The following is a 16,496-nucleotide window of genomic DNA, read 5'->3' as shown; positions in this document are numbered from 1 at the left end:
ACCAATTGTTTTTTGTTTGTTTGTTTTTTGAGATGGAGTCTCTCTGTCGCCCAGGCTGGAGTACAGTGGCGCAACCTCGGCTCACTGCAAGCTCTGCCTCCCGGGTTCATGCCATTCTCCTGCCTCAGCCTCCCAATTAGCTGGGACTACAGGCACCCGCAACCACGCCCAGCTAATTTTTTGTGTTTTTAGTAGAGACGGGTTTTCACCATATTAGCAAGGATGGCCTCGATCTCCTGACCTCATGATCTGCCCACCTCGGCCTCCCAAAGTGCTGGGATTACAGGCGTGAGCCACCACGCCCAGCCCTCTTAACCAATTTTTAAGTGCACAAGACTGTATTGTTAACTATAGGCACAATATTGTGCAGATCTCTAGAACTTACTTGTCTAGCATAACTAAAACTTTATACGCTTTGACAACAGCTCCCCACTTCTCCCATGCTCTAGTCCCTAAACCACTATTGTATTCTTTGCTTCTATGAGTTTGACTATTACAAATACCTTATACAGCTAGAATCATGCAGGATTTGTCCTTCTGTGACTGGTTTATTTCACTTAGCGTACTGTCCTCCAGGTTGAACCATGTCACAAATGACAGGATTTCCTTCTTTTTTTTAAGGCTGAATTGTATTCTATTGTATGTACATACCACATTTCCTTCATCCATTCATCTGTTCATGGATATTTGTGCTGTTTCCGTATCTTGGTTATGGTGGGAAAAAAAACTGCAATGAAAGTGGGAGTGCTATGATTGCTTCAAGATCTTGATTTCAATTATTTTGGATGTAAACCCAGAAGTAGGATTGCTGGATCATATGGTTCTATTTTTAATGTTTGAAGGATTCTCCATACTGTTTTCTATAGTGGCTACACCATTTGATATTCCCATCAACAATTTTTTTATAATAACCATTCTTACAGGTAATGAAGTGATATCTCATTGTAGTTTTGATTTGTATTTCCCTCATAATTCACTAATTATGTTAAGCATCTTTTCATATATTTGTTGGCAATTTGCATGTCTTCTTTAAAGAAATGTCTGCTCAAATCTTTTGCCTATTTCTTGTTGTTGTTATTGAGTTGTAACAGTTTCTGGCCGGGCACGGCGGCTCAAGCCTGTAATCTCAGCACTTTGGGAGGCCGAGGCAGGTGGATCACGAGGTCAGGAGATCAAGACCATCCTGGCTAACACGGCAAAACCCCGTCTCTACTAAAAATACAAAAAAATTAGCCAGGCGTGGTGGCAGGTGCCTGTAGTCCCAGCTACTTGGGAGGCCGAGGCAGGAGAATGGCATGAACCTGGGAGGCGGAGCTTGCAGTGAGTGGAGATCGTGCCACTGCAGTCCAGCCTGGGTGATGAAAGAGCGAGACTCCATCTCAAAAAAAAAAAAAAAAAAAAAAAGGAGTTTCTTATATATCTTGGAAATTAACTCCTTGGCAGATATATATGGTTTAAAAATATTTTCTCTCATTCTTTTTGTTACCTTTTCATTCTGTTGTTTCCTTTACTGTGAAGATTGTTAGCCTGATGTAGTCCCACTTGTCTATTTTTGCTTTTGTTGCCTATGCTTTTGGAGTCATGTCCAAGAAATCAACACCAAGACCGATGTCAACAGGCTGTTCTTTTATGTGTTCTTCTAGTTTTACAGTTTCAGATGATCCTAAACATTGCTAATGGTAAAGAGGATTGACACAATAACTGGAAAACGATTTACCATTATCTAGAAAAGTTGAAATTTAACACTACCTAAAATGCAGCAATTCCACTCGTAGATATATATCCTTTAAAGAAAATCTCCCACTCATGCACAAGGAGACATATAATAGCCTGATTCCTTAAAATAGAAAACAACAACAACAACAAAAAAAAAAAACAGAAAACAACTAAAATTGGAAGGATATATTGAAACAATGGAAAAACTGTAAGAGTGGAAATGAATAGCATCACTATGGATAACTATCTCAAATATAATACTGAGCAAAAAAGCAAGCTGCTGAAGAAAACATAGAATATGATTCTACATAAAGGTCAAAACATGCAAAACTAAAAAACATATTGCTTAAAAATGCATACATCTATGTTAAAATTAAAGAAAAGCAAGAAAATGATAAAAACACAAATCAATGTTTATCTCTGATAAGGAGAGGGAGATGGAATAGAGGAGGGATGCAAGGAACTTCCCATGTATGCAATCTTCCATGCAATAGAAAATAAATATTTTCTATTTCTTATTCTAGGACAGGTGTATACAGGTTTTCATTACGTTATCATACTTTGAACCACATATATATGTGTGCACACATACATTGTTTGAACTCTTTTTATGGATGGTATATTTTGCCAAAAAATAATAATAATAACACTTTTGAGAAGAAAAAAAGAAAAACTCGTGAGGGCTTTTGACCCTTTACCGTTCTTCCCAAATGTCACATAGATATGATTCTTGAAATGAAGCAGATGCCTTGCAAGTTTGAGGACAATAGACAAACCCTAAAATGGTGGCATCTGAAGACAGAAAAAGCCTGGGCTTTGATCATGTGATTCAGCTCCTGTACTAGTCATGGACAACCTACCAAACTTCTTGTGATGCTATTACCAAAACTCCAAGGGTTTGGTCTGCGTCCTACTGCTTGCTGCACAGAAAGCCAATTGCTGCCCGGGAAGAAGGCTTTAATCAGGTGCTGCAGCTGAGAAGGTGGAAGAGCAGTCTCAAATCCATTTCCTTGACCAACTGAAATTAGGGGTTTACCTAGCAGGGAAGAAATGTAACTTTGTGTGGGAAAACAGGAACTACTGAGAGGTAAAGAAGCAATTATGACAAGTGAGGGGTCTGACACCTCATTGTCTGGATGGATAATCTGACACCTCATTGTCTGGATGGATAATCTGGTAAGTTTCAGTTATTTGATACTTTTTCAGAGTCCTGAGGGTTGTTTCCTAAGTTAGGAACTCAGATAAAACAAATGTAAATTTCAAACTTTAAGACCAGAAGGGTTAATTGCTATGTTTATCAACAACAACAACAACCAAAAAAAAAAAAAAACCTGTCTATCAGACTATTGGGTCAATTTCTATGTGAGGAATTTGTTACTAAAGTAGAGCTGTATTTTATATTCATCTGAATGAAATCTTTAAGAATAAAGTGTTAATGAAATTCTTAGAATTCTAGTTCCAGCTATAGTCTTCTCTCATGATCTTCAGATCACATTCTTGTCAATGACAGGTTTTTGGTTTTGGGTTTTTTTTTTCTTTTTGAGAGAGAGTCTCACACTGTTGCCCAGGCTAGGGTACAAGGGTGCAATCTCAGCTCACTAGCTCACTCCAATCTCCGCCTCCCGGGCTCACATGATACCGCTGCCTCAGCCTTCCAAGTATCTGGAACTACAGACATGCACCACACAATTTTTGTATTTTTTGTAGAGACAGGTTTTCACCATGTTGCCCATGCTGGTCTCAAACTCCTGGACTCAAGGGATCCACCTGCCTTGGCCTTTCAAAGTGCTGGGAGTACAGCCTTGAGCCACCACATCTGGTGATATCTTGATTCTTGAATCAGGCCTAACAGCAACAGACCAACAACAAAGCATTCAAATTCCTCTGGTGCTAGTAATTCCATTTTAAATTACACTTTCTATTTCAACCACATGCTTCGTTAACTACACATCTATTGGTGTAGCTCACTGTGCTCCTAACTCATTACTACATAGATCCATGCAAATTCTGAAATATCAAGAAATGCAAAGCTCCTATGGAGAAATATGTTCTGGAACATTATCTGCAAATGTCTTCTATAACCACTACAAGAAATGTTTTGTGTCTGGGCACAGTGGTTTGCACCTGTAATCCCAGTACTTAGGGAGGGTGAGGCAGGCAGATCACAAGAGGCCAGAAGTTTAACACCAGCCTGGCAAACATGGTGAAACCCTGTCTTCACTAAAAATACAAAAATTAGCTGAGCATGGTGGTGTATGCCTGTGATCCCAGCTACTGGAGAGGCTGAGGCACAAGAATTGCTTGAACCTGGGAGGCAGAGGTTGCCGTGAGCCAGGATTGTGCCACTGCACTCCAGCCTGGGCAACAGAGTGAGACTCTGTCTTGAAAGAAAAAGAAAAAGAAAGAAAGAAATGTTTTCTGTATCTATGAAGAATATATGTTTAGAGATCTCCTTACTTGAGATAGAAAAAAAGTATGGCTTCTGGGCATAGTGCGACCTGAATTTCTCCTCTCTATTATTCATAAGCCTTTTCCTTTTTATAGTTGTTTTTGTTTAAGACTCACACTATGAAAATATCTCCTTGAATTCAATAGCTTGACCTAAAAATTATGTTTCTTGACTCATCAAAGTCTAGTAGTCTAACGATATTATGCTTGATGTGGCTACACACACACACACACACACACACACACACACACACTAGAGATTAAACCTTTTGTCCTTGAGAACATTATTGTGGAATTTTTAATTTCACATGCCGGAACCATTAAGTGAACTCTGCTTTCTCTGTTGGTCTTTATGACAGCACTCTGAGGTAGAAAATATTGTTCTAATTTCACAGATAAGGGAACTGAACCATAAAAGCAAAACCCCACCTCAGAACAACCAACAACAGAGCCTTCAGCCAAGCCTGATCTGTCCTCTCACTCTACCCCGTGCCGGGACAGTATGCGCTTCACCACTTGTTTCCCCACCAACTTGGTTCTGTCCAGGTGCCCAGCTACCGCGCCCACTGGTCAGAAGTGTGGCCAGGGTCTATGCAGGCGCTGGGGGCTCTGGTTCCCGGATCTGTATGTCCTGCTCCACCAGCTTCCGGGGTGGCTTGGGGTCCAGGGACGTGGCCACAGGGATGGCTGGGGATCTGGCAGGAATGGGAGGCATCCAGAACGAGCAGGAGACCGTGCAAAGCCTGAATGACCGCCTGGCCTCCTATCTGGACAGAGTGAGGAGCCTGGAGATGGAAAACTGGAAGCTGGATAGCAAAATCTGGGAGCACCTGGAGAAGGGACCCCAGGTCAGAGACTGGGGCCACTACTTCAAGACCATTGAGGACCTGACTCAGATCTTTACAAGTACTGTGGACAATGCCTGCATCATTCTGCAGATCGACAATGCCCATCGTGCTGCTGATGACTTTAGAGTCAAGTATGAGACAGAGCCGGCCACGTGCCAGTCTGTGGAGAACGACATCCATGGGCTCCACAAGGTCATTGATGACACCAGTGTCACTCAGCTGCAGCTGGAGACAGAGATCGAGGCTCTCAAGGAGGAGCTGCACTTCCTGAAGAAGAACCACGAAGAGGAAGTAAAAGGCCTACAAGCCCAGATTGCCAGCTCTGTTGACCGTGGAGGTAGATGCCCCCAAAATCTCAGGACCTTGCCAAGATCATGGCAGACATCCAGGCCCAATACAATGAGCTGACTCAGAAGAACTGAGAGGGGCTAGATAAGTACTGGTCTCAGCAGATTGAGGAGAGCACCACAGTGGTCACCACGCAGTCCGCTGAGGTTGGAGCTGCTGTGATGATGCTCACAGAGCTGAGATGTACAGTCCAGTCCTTGGAGATCAACCTGGACTGGATGAAAAATCTGGAGGCCAGCTTGGAGAACAGCCTAAAGGGGGGGTGGAGGCCTGCTACACCTTGCAGATGGAACAACTCAATGGGATCCTGCTGCACCTGGAGTCAGAGCTGGCACAGACCTGGGCAGAGGGACAGAGCCAGGCCCAGGAGTACCAGGCCCTGCCGAACATCAAGGTCAAGCTGGAGGCTGAGATCGCCACCTACTGCCGCCTGCTGGAAGATGGCGAGGACTTCAATTTTGGTGATGCCCTGGACAGCAGCAACTCCATGCAAACCATCCAAAGGACTCCCACCTGCCCGATAGTGGATGGCAAAGTGGTGGCTGAGACCAATGACACCAAAGTTCTGAGACATTAAGCCAACAGAAGCAGGGTGCCCTTTGGGGAACAGGAGGCCAATAAAAATTTCAGAGGTCAAAATATAAAGAAGAAAAAGCACATAGTCGGTGTTTTCACTTAGCATATTTTAGGCCTTAGAAAAGCCCAAGTAACACTCACGTCCTTATTTAGGGTATGAAAATGTTCCAGTACACTCTCAAAGTGACAGATGTACTGTCCTACGTGCGTGCACTCATATCCTCCCAAAGCACACACCTTCCTCTTCTTCTCTCGAATGTTTTCAGGTCTCTCTGAGTCAGATCATAAGCTCTTAGGCCAAACCCAACTCCCTTGCCCCTATTTTTCCTTTTATATTATATTTAGTACTTATAATCCTTCCCAAACACCCAGGGGTCACCCAGGTGTAGGATATCTCTGACTGTGGTAGTTTTCCTTGTAAACATCACCTATACCTCCCCCAGCATGACCACCACACTCCCACAGACCTTCATGGCTCATTTTCTCCACTCCAGCCAGAACAGTCAAGCACAAACCTCACCTAATTTATAAATGACTACATTCTGCAAAAACCTGTCTGGAATCAGAAAACAACCTTGGGTTTGATTTGAGTGTGAAAACCACCATACTCACTTATTTGTTTAAAAAGTCATATGTGTTAATCTTTTCAATTTTAAATGAAGAAAAACAGGTGGGAAAGAAACCTCATACAGTGTTATATCATCTCCTTTTGCTACTGTGCTTTGATGCAGAAGTTAGTAGACTTGTAGAGTCTCTGAAATAGAAGAGATCTTAAGGTCAAGTTGATTTAATCCCCTAGCCCATAGTTAAAATGTCATGTGTACTTGCAAGAAGAGAATAGGCTTAGAAGCAGGACAAACTGGGTTGGCCTTGTCATTTCCTAGTCACAGACCTTAAACAAGTTACTTAACCTCCCAGAGTCTCAATTCCCTCAGCTGAAAAAATGAAGAAAATAGTGTGGAGGGTTATTGTGAGGACTTGAGTTAGTATATTTAAGATATTTAACATTGTGCCTAGCACTAAATAAATGATAGCTATGATTTTTATTTACTTACTTAATTCCTACATAGTTCACAAATGATCGCCTAGCTTCCTTAACTCCTCTTCAGTGATGAGGAACTCCTTGCCTCCCTAGTTAGTCCATTCCATCTTTGGAAAATTATCCAAAAGTTACAGAGTACATCCTTATTGCTGGGATTGCTATCTGTCTAAGAAGAAAGAGGTTCAGGGTAGGCGATAGCAAGGGCTCTGTTGATGACTGACAGAGGAGGCTTTGGATTCAGATAGATAGGAAGGTAAAATAAAATTTAGTCTCAAGTCAGGTCAACATCTTCTCATTAGCCCTCCTACACATTCCCTGAAGCCCCCTAGGCTTGTTCAAAGAAGATCTAAAGAATGTGACTGTCTTAATTGCTGGCAAAAGTGTGGGAGGTTGGGGTGGTGAACACTTTGGAACCTCCAGTATCCAAACAATGTATATAAACTTGTAATTAATGAAAATTAGAAGCAAACATAGAGTGTCTTAGCTTGGGTTCCTCAGAAAGAAAAGTGGGAAACAGAGATGTCTATATGAATACTTTATTAGGGAGTGAATCCAGGAGGCAGTAGTCGTCGCAAGGTGACACAAAACCTGGATGAAGGGAAAGCCAAGTCAAGCGTGAGTTATTCAATTAGTCACCACTATATGTGACTGGTTGTTCAACCCTACAGGACTATATGGGACGCTATGAAATCTGAGAGTAGAGAGGGGGAAGCATTTAACCATTGTGTCCCAATTCTCATTGATTCAGAGTTTACCCCACAGGACATTGACACCCCACATTTCTAGGTTGCACATATATGTTACCCAACTGTATTAGTCTATTCTCACACTGCTATACAGAAATACCTGAGACTGGGTAATTTATAAAGAAAAGAGGGTTCATTGACTCATGATTCTGCAAGATATACAGGTAACATGGCTGGGGAGGCCTCAGGAAACTTTCAATAATGGTAAAAGGTGAAGATGAAGCAGGCACATCTTAGGTGTCCAGAGTAGAAGGAAGAGAATGAAGGGGGAGGTGCTACACACTTTTACACAGCCAGATCTTGTGAGAACTCACTCACTATCACAAGAACAGCAAGGGGGAAATCTGCCCCCGTGATCCAATCACCTTCCACCAAGCCTCTCCTCCAACACTGGGGATTACAATTTGACATGAGATTTGGGCAGGGACACAGATCCAAACCATATCACCACCTATTACTGCAACAATACTACATAACAAATAACCCCAAATTTTATAAGCTTACAAAACAAATGTCAATTTTTCACTCCTGGGTCTGTAGGTCAGCTTGCCATGCTCCACTCCAGTCTGTGAGTGAGTTGGGTTCAATTCTACTCCACATGTATCTTCTGTTTGGACCAGAAACTTCCTGGTCCATGCTTTCTCATGGTGAATGGCAGAAACATGAGACCAAGTCAAACAACACAGACATTTATAGCTTCTGCCTGCATCCCATGCACTCATATTCCATTGGCCAAAGTCATATAGCCAAACCCAAAGTCAAGGAGGCAGAGATAAAATCTCCATCTCTTCCACTGGGAGGTACTAAAAATAAAAACACTTGACAATGAGTTTCAATGTATAATTCTATTACAGGGAAGGAATGAAGATTGAAAGTCATAATCTAATCTGCCAAGCATATGTGGGCACCAACTGTGTTTCTAAGGAATCTACACAAAGGTATCAGCTCAGAAGCCCCAGAGCAGGTGAGCAGCATTCAGAGGGCATCTGAGATGAGGTACTGTCAGGTTGAAACTGCATGAAGTTGCTTGCCTCAACAAAAGGAGGAAAAAGAGACAGGCAAGGTTGAGATTTGCAGTGATGCATAAGAGATATCCAAGGCATATAGTCAACTCTGATATCAGTTACAGTCTTATAATATGACAAAGATAATTACTTCATCCTACTATGTAAGAAGGAAGTGCCAGTTCTACTGGAAGTTCACTCTCCTGCCTTTCCTGTGTAGGTGGAAGGGAAATAGGCAGTATAAATTAAAACAAGGAATCATCATTTCCCCACACTGCTCTCTTAGGAAGTTTGGAAGTGGAGTTAAGAAGAAGTTTCTGCCTCTTTTATAAGAAATGAGTTGTTAACCAAGGCCCTGATGTTAGATAGGGGAATACCTTTGGGAACCATGTACGCATTAGTAGTAGACCAGGCCTCTCTCCCTAACACTTTGACCTGGGGTGAGGAATTTGAGGACAATACGCCCTATTGCCATAATTTAAACAGATGACGCCTCTTGAGCCCAACCAAAACCCTTTATTCTTGCTTTCAACATACATCTCTTGCCATTTTGGAATGAAACAGAGAGGGGCTTCAACTGTCTTAAATCGGTTCTCCTGAGAATTCAAGTCATTGGTCTTTATTCTATACCTCTGGGCCTCATAAAATGAAACTCATTTATCTCTCTTCTACCCAGAAGGCTTTCAAGAGTGAAAACAAATTCACAAACATTATATTCAAGTGTCTCGTTGATGTTTGACATCACAAATGCACAACAACTAACTGAATTTTTTTGTTTGTTTGAACAGAAATGACGTTAGATTTATGTATCTTTCTGTGGATTGATTCAACATGAGAATGGATTCAAAAATACACATTCCTTCACAGTGCCTGGTTTTAACATCATATCAAGGAAAGGGACACTGAAGAAGGTAATAAAGACTGTCTTGAATCATTGACATCACCCCTCCCCCATAGCCTGGCAGCAGCAGAGAGAAAATGTGTGTGCTTGGAGGAGAAAGAGTGCAGTGATTGCAGGACTTTATGTTGGAACTCAGTACTGCCCTGCCACAGCAGAAAGCAACACAGGGCAGAATTCAGCCAGAACCCACAGAGGGAGCATTTAGACCAACCCTAGCCAGAGGAGAATTGCCCATCCCAGTGGTCAGAACCTGAGTTCCAGCAAGCCCCACCACTTCAGGCTAAAGTACTCTGGGGTCCTAAATAAACTTGAAAGGTAGTCTAGGCCACAAGGACTGCAATTCCTAAGAAAGTACTGATGCCATGTGACTTGAAGCCAGTGGACTTGGGGGGCATGCGACCTAGTGAGACACCAGCCAGAGCAGCCAAGAGAGTCTTTGCATCACCCCTTCCCAGCCCAAGGCAGCACAGCTCGCAGCTCCAGAAGAGGTTCCTTCCTTCTGTTTGAGGAGAGGAGTGGGGAGAGTAAAGAGGGCCTTTTCTTGCAACTTGGATACCAACTCACCCACAGTAGGCTAGCGCACCAGGCAGAGTCCTGAGGCCCCCATTCCAGGCTCTAGCTCCTGAAAAACATTTCTAGACACATTTAGGTCCAGAAGGGAACCTGATGCCTTGAAGGAAAGGACCCAGTCCTGGCAGGATTAATCACCTGCTGACTAAAGAGCCCTTTGGCCTTGAATAAACATCAGCGGTAGCCAGGCAGTACTTGCCACAGGCCTTGGGTGAGACTCAGAACCATGCTGGCTTCTGCTGTGACTCAGTGCATTCCAAGCTGTGGTGGCCTCAGGGAGAGACTCCTTCTGCTTGAGGAAAGGAGAGGGAAAATTAAAGGGGACTTTGTCTTGCAGCTTGGGGACCAGCTCAGCTACAGTAGGGTAGAGCACTGAGCAGGCTCTTGGGGTCCCAGATTCCAGGCCTCGGTTCCTGGAAGGCATTTCTAGACCTGCTCCAGGCTAGAGGGGAGCCCACTGCCCTGAAAGGAGAGACCCAAGCATGGCAGCACTCACCACAAGCTGACTGAAAAGTCCTTGGGCTTTGAGTGAACTTCAGCCATAGCCTGACAGTATTTGTCATGGGCCTGGGGCAGTGGTGGACAGGGAGAGAAACTCCTTCTGCATAAAGAAAGGAAAAGGAAGAGTGGGAAAGACTTTATCTTGTGGCTTGGGTGTCAGCTCAGCTGCAGTAGGATAGAGCACCAAGTAGATTCCTCAGGTTCCTGACTCCAAGCCCTGGCTGCCGGCTGGCATTTCTGCACCTGCCCTGGGCCAGGGGGAGCTCACCTCCCTGAAGAAAAAGACACAAGCCTGGATGGATTTACCACCTGCTGACTGAAGAGCCCTTGGCCTTGAGTGAACATTTGCAGTAGCCAGGCAGTAGTCACTGCAGGCCTTGTGTAAGACTCAGTGTGCTGTGCTAGCTTTGAGTCTGACTCAGTGTAGCCCAGTGCTGATGGCCACAACGGTGCTTGTGCCACCCCTCCCCCAATTCCAGGAAGCTCAGCACGGAGAATGGGACTTCATTTGTTTAGGTGAAAGTAAGGGAAGAGAACAAGAGTCTCTGCCTGGTAATCTAGGGATTCTCCTGGATCTTATCTAAGACCACCAAGATGGTACCTCTATGAATCTGCAAGAGTCACAGCATTACTGGGCTTAGGGTGCCTGCTAATGCAGGTATGGTTATAGTGATCAAAGATTTAAATCACAACACTCAATTTTCTTTGAATACTTGGAAAGCCTTCCAAAAAGGACAGGTACAAACAAGCCCAGACTGTGAAAACTACAATAAATACCGAACTCCTCAATGCCCAAACAATGATAAATTTCCACATGCATCAAGACTGTCCAAGAAAACATGTCCACTTCAAATCAACTAAATCAGGCACCAGTGACCAATCCCGGAGTGACAGAAATATGTGACCTTTCAGATAGATAATTCAAAATATGTGTTTTGGGGAAGCTCAGTGAAATTCATGATAACATAAAGAAGGAATTCAAAATCCTATCAGATAAATTTAACAAGGAGATTGAAATAATTTTTAAAAATCCAGGCCGGGAGTTATGGCTCATGCCTGTAATCCCAGCACTTTGGGAGGTCAAGGCGGGTGGTTCACGAGGTCAGGAGATCGAGACCATCCTGGCTAAAACAGTGAAACCCCGCCGCTACTAAAAAATACAAAAAAATTAGCCTGGCCTGGTGGCAGGTGCTTGTAATCCCAGCTACTGAGGAGGCTGAGACAGGAGAATGGCGTGAACCCGGGAGGCGGAGCTTGCAGTGAGCCGAGATTGCGCCACTGCACTCCAGCCTGGGGCCACAGAGCAAGACTCCGTCTCAAAAAAAAAAAAAAAAAATCCAGCAGAAATTCTGGAGCTGAAAAATACAGTTGACATATTAAGGAATGCATCAGTCTTTCAACAGCAGAATTGATCAAGCAGAAGAAATAATTCATGAGCTTGAAGATAGGCTACTTGAAAATACACAGTGAGAGGAGAAAACAGAATGAAGCACACCTACAAGATCTAGAAAATAGCTTTGGAAGGGCAAATCTAAGAGTTATTGGCCTTAAAGAAGAGCTAGAGATAGAGATTGGAGTAGAAAGTTTATTCAAAGGGATAAAAAAAAAGAGAACTTATCAAACCTAGAGAAATATATCAATTTTCAAGTACAAGAGGATTATAGAACACCAAGCAGATTTAACCCAAATAAAACTTTTTTTTTAATTTTTTTTATTATTATAGTTTAGGTTTTAGGGTACGTGTGCACAATGTGCCAATTTGTTACATATGTATCCATGTGCCATGTTGTTTTGCTGCACCCATTAACTCGTCATTTAGCATTAGGTATATTTCCTAATGCTGTCCCTCCCCCCTCCCCCCACCCCACAACAGTCCCCGGAGTGTGATGTTCCCCTTCCTGTGTCCATGAGTTCTCATTGTTCAGTTCCCACCCAAGAGTGAGAACATGCGGTGTTTGGTTTTTTGTCCTTACGATAGTTTACTGAGAATGATGTTTTCCAGTTTCATCCATGTCCCTACAAAGGACATGAACTCATCATTTTTTATGGCTGCATAGTATTCCATGGTGTATATGTGCCACATTTTCTTAATCCAGTCTATCGTTGTTGGACATTTGGGTTGGTTCCAACTCTTTGCTATTGTGAATAGTGCCGCAGTAAACATACGTGTGCATGTGTCCTTATAGCAGCATGATTTATAGTCCTTTGGGTATATACTCAGTAATGGGATGACTGGGTCAAATGGTATTTCTAGTTCTAGATCCCTGAGGAATCGCCACACTGACTTCCACAATGGTTGAACTAGTTTACAGTCCCACCAACAGTGTAAAAGTGTTCCTATTTCTCCACATCCTCTCCAGCACCTGTTGTTTCCTGACTTTTTAATGATGGCCATTCTAACTGGTATGAGATGGTATCTCACTGTGATTTTGATTTGCATTTCTCTGATGGCCAGTGATGATGAGCTTTATGCAGCCAAAAAACAAATAAAATTATTTCAAGGCATTTAATAATCAAACTCCCAAAGGTCAAGGATAAAGAAAGAATCCTAAAAGCAGCGAGAAATAAATTGTATATAATGGAGCTTCAATATGTCTGGCAGCAGACTCTTCAGTGTAAAACATACAGGCCAGGATAGAGTGGCATGACATATTTAAAATGCTGAAGGAAAAAAACTTTTATCCTAGAATAGTATATCTGGTGGAAATATCCTTCAAACATGGTGGAGAAATAAAGACTTTCCCAGACAAACAAAAGCTGAGGGACTTCATCAACACCAGAACTGTCCTACAAGAAATGCTAAAGGGAGTTTTTAATCTGAAAGAAAAGAACATTAATGTGCAATAAAAAATCATCTGAAGGGGCCAGGCGTGGTGGCTCACGCTTGTAATCCCAGCACTTTGGGAGGCCGAGGCGGGCAGATCACGAGGTCAGGAGATTGAGACCATGGTGAAACCCTGTCTCTACTAAAAAAATACAAAAACTTAGCCGGGCGTGGTGGCGGGCGCCTGTAGTCCCAGCTACTCAGAGAGGCTGAGGCAGGAGAATGGCGTGAACCCAGGAGGTGGAGCTTGCAGTGAGCCGAGACTGCGCCACTGCACTCCTACCTGGGCGATAGAGCGAGACTCCATCCCAAAAAAAAAAAAAAAAAAAATCATCTGAAGGTACAAAACTCACTGGTAATAGTAAGTACACAGAATATTACAACATTGTGGCCAGGCACAGTGGCTCACGCCTGTAATCCCAGCACTCTGGGAGGCCGAGGTGGACAGATCACAAGGTCAGGAGATCGAGACCATCCTGGCTAACACAGTGAAACCCGGTCTCTACTAAAAATGCAAAAAAAAAAAATTAGCTGGGCGTGGTGGTGGGTGCCTGTAGTCCCAGCTAGTCGGAAGGCTAAGGAAGGAGAATGGCATGAACCCAGGAGGCAGAGCTTGCAGTGAGCCAAGATTGGCCACTGCACTCCAGCCTGGGCGACAGAGCGAGACTCTGTCTAAAAAACAAAAAAAAAAGAAAAAGAAAAACTTCAAATAAACAACCTAATAATACATGTTAAAGAACTAGAAAAGTAAGAGCACACCAAACCCAAAATTAGCTGAAAAAAAGAAATAATAAAGATCAGAGCAGACACAAATGTAATTAAAACAAAAAGAAAATACAAAAGATAACTGAAATGAATAGTTAGTTTTTGAAAAGATAAACAAAATTGACAAATCTTTAGTGATACTAAGAAGAAAAGAGAGAAGACCCAAATAAATATAATCAGAGATGAAAAAGGAGACATTACAACTGATACTGCAGAAATTCAAAGGATCATTAGAGACTACTATGAGCAACTATAGGCCAATAAATTAGGAAAGCTAGAATAAATGAATAAATTCCTAGACACATATAATCTACCAAGATTGAACCGTGAAGAAATCCAAAACCTGAATAGACCAATAAGAAGTAATGAGATTGAAGTCATAATAAAAAATCTCCTAGCAAAGAAAAGCCCAGGACCCAATGGCTTCATTGCTGAATTTTATCAAACATTTAAACAAGAACTAATACCAATCCTACTTAAACTATTCCAAAAAATAGAGGAAGAGGAAACACTTCCATACTCATTCTACCAGGCCAGTATTACCATGATACCAAAACCAGACAAAGATACATCAAAAAAAGAAAACTACAGGCCAATATCCCTGATAAATGTTAATGTAAAAATCCTCAACAAAATACTAGCAAACCAAATTCAATAACACATTAAAGAAATCATTCATCATGACCAAGTGGGATTTCTCCCTGAAATGCAAGGATGGTTCAGCATATGCAAATCAATCAGTGTGATACATTGTATCAATAGAATGAAGAAAAACAACCAGATGATAATTTCACTTGATGCTGAAAAAAGCATTTGATAAAATCAACATCCCTTTATGATAAAAAAATAAAAAAACTAAGGATAGTAGGAATGTATCTCAACACAATAAAAGCCATACGTGGCATGCAACTAGTATACTGAATGGGGAAAAACTGAAAGCTTTTCCTCTAAGACCTGGAGCATGACAAGGATGCCCACTTTCGCCACTGTTATTCAGTGAAATACCGGAACTTCTAGCTAGAGCAAACAGACAAAAAAAGAAAGAAAGAAAGGGGATCCAAATTAAAGAGGAAAAAGTCCAATTATTCTTGTTTGCAGATGATATGATTTTATATTTAGAAAAACCTAGACTCTACCAAAACAACTATTTGAATTGATAAACAAAATTCAGTAAAGTTGCAGGATACAAAATCAACATACAAAACTCAGCATTTCTATATACCAAGAGCAAGCAATCTGTAAAAGAAATTTTTAAAAATTCCATTTATAATAGCTACAAATATTCATAAAATAAGATACCTGGGAATAAACTTAGCTTACAGTGAAAAATCTCTACAATTAAAACTATAAAACATTGATGCAAGAAATTGAAGAGGACAGGAAAAAATGAACAGATATTCCTTGTTCATGAATTGGAAGAACCAATCTTGTTAAAATGTCCATACTACCCAAGCAATCTACGTACTAAATGCAATCCGTATTGAAATACCAATTGCATTCTTCACAGAAATAGAAAAAAAATTCTAAAATTTATTTGGGACCACAGAAGACCCAGAAAAGCCAAAGTCATCCTGAGCAAAAAGAACAAACCTGGAGGAATCACATTACTTTACTTCACTTCAAATTATACTACAGAGTCATAGTATCCAAATAGCATGGTACTAGCATAAAAACAGACACATAGACCAATGGAACAGAATAAGGAACCCAGAAATAGATCCATATATCTACAGTGAACTCATTTTCAACAAAGATGCCAAGAATATACATGGGGGAAAAGACAGTCTTTTAAATAAATGGTGCTGGGAAAACAGGATACCATATGCAGAAGAATGAAACTAGACTCCTGTCTCTCACCATATACAAAAATCAAATCAGGTGGAACCAAGATGGCCGAATAGGAACAGCTCCGGTCTCCAGCTCCCAGCCCCAGCGACACAGAAGACGGGTGATTTCTGCATTTCTGCTTGAGGTACCGGTTTCATCTCACTAGGGAGTGCCTAACAGTGGGTTCAGGACAGTCGGTGAAGCGCACTGTGCGCGAGCCGAAGCAGGGCGAGGCATTGCCTCACTCGGGAAGCGCAAGGGGTCAGGGAGTTCCCTTTCCTAGTCAAAGAAAGGGGAAACAGACGGCACCTGGAATATCGGGTCAGTCCCGTCCTAATACTGCACTTTTCCAACGGGCCTGGAAAACGGCACACTAGGAG

At 42.2% G+C, this 16,496-nt stretch overlaps 1 long non-coding RNA gene and 1 pseudogene across 1 annotated transcript in view; both read left to right on the top strand.

The window, feature by feature from the left end:
* Positions 1 to 16,496, top strand: part of LOC134737412 (uncharacterized) — a 66,932-nt gene that overhangs the window by 40,624 nt on the left and 9,812 nt on the right. Inside the window, exons 3-4 of the long non-coding RNA XR_010122300.1 lie at positions 8,579 to 8,688; positions 9,517 to 9,639. This is a non-coding gene — a long non-coding RNA (uncharacterized lncRNA). The remainder of the gene's footprint in view (positions 1 to 8,578; positions 8,689 to 9,516; positions 9,640 to 16,496) is intronic.
* On the top strand, positions 2,881 to 5,937 carry LOC129488803 (keratin, type I cytoskeletal 18-like; annotated as a pseudogene).

The sequence above is a fragment of the Symphalangus syndactylus genome, chromosome 8 (assembly GCF_028878055.3).
Source record: "Symphalangus syndactylus isolate Jambi chromosome 8, NHGRI_mSymSyn1-v2.1_pri, whole genome shotgun sequence".
Taxonomy (NCBI): domain Eukaryota; kingdom Metazoa; phylum Chordata; class Mammalia; order Primates; family Hylobatidae; genus Symphalangus; species Symphalangus syndactylus.
The sequence above is the reverse complement of the archived record's forward strand: the minus strand, read 5'-3'. Positions and strand labels throughout refer to the sequence as shown.